This window comes from Aplysia californica, unplaced genomic scaffold (genome assembly GCF_000002075.1).
Source record: "Aplysia californica isolate F4 #8 unplaced genomic scaffold, AplCal3.0 scaffold00520, whole genome shotgun sequence".
In the NCBI taxonomy this organism is placed as follows: Eukaryota; Metazoa; Mollusca; class Gastropoda; order Aplysiida; family Aplysiidae; genus Aplysia; species Aplysia californica.
The window spans coordinates 144,230-144,718 of record NW_004797790.1 but is presented as its reverse complement, the minus strand read 5'-3'; positions in this window follow the sequence as shown (position 1 = coordinate 144,718).

The following is a 489-nucleotide window of genomic DNA, read 5'->3' as shown; positions in this document are numbered from 1 at the left end:
TTTTTTTACAGAGACAAATGCTCCCCCCCCCCCGGGAAATTAGCCGGAAAAATCATGGCAACCTTGTCTAGGGACGAGTAGTGCATGCAACTGTCCTACCCGGAAGACTCCACTGAAACACTGGCACGACGGACAGCAACGATTTGACTAGATCAAGATCTAGATCTAGTCAGACCTCATTTAGACATGGGAAGAGTCCTTTTTTAACCAGGAAAATCCCCGCTCGAATACGGGTACCAGAACAAAAAGATAATCTCCTCGTTTGGATGGAAACCACTGCAACTTCCAGTTTATTCTCCTAATTGGGAAACTTTAGAATTTCATCGAAAACAAGAGGTATATACTATGGAAACGAGGGAGCTGATTTAAATTTTGGATAGATGACCACCTGCCCATTTCTATAATGCCTGGCATATAAAGACTTACTAAAAGGTGGACAGTGGTTAACGAACAACATAGAGACTGCTAATAATATGTAAATCTGATCCC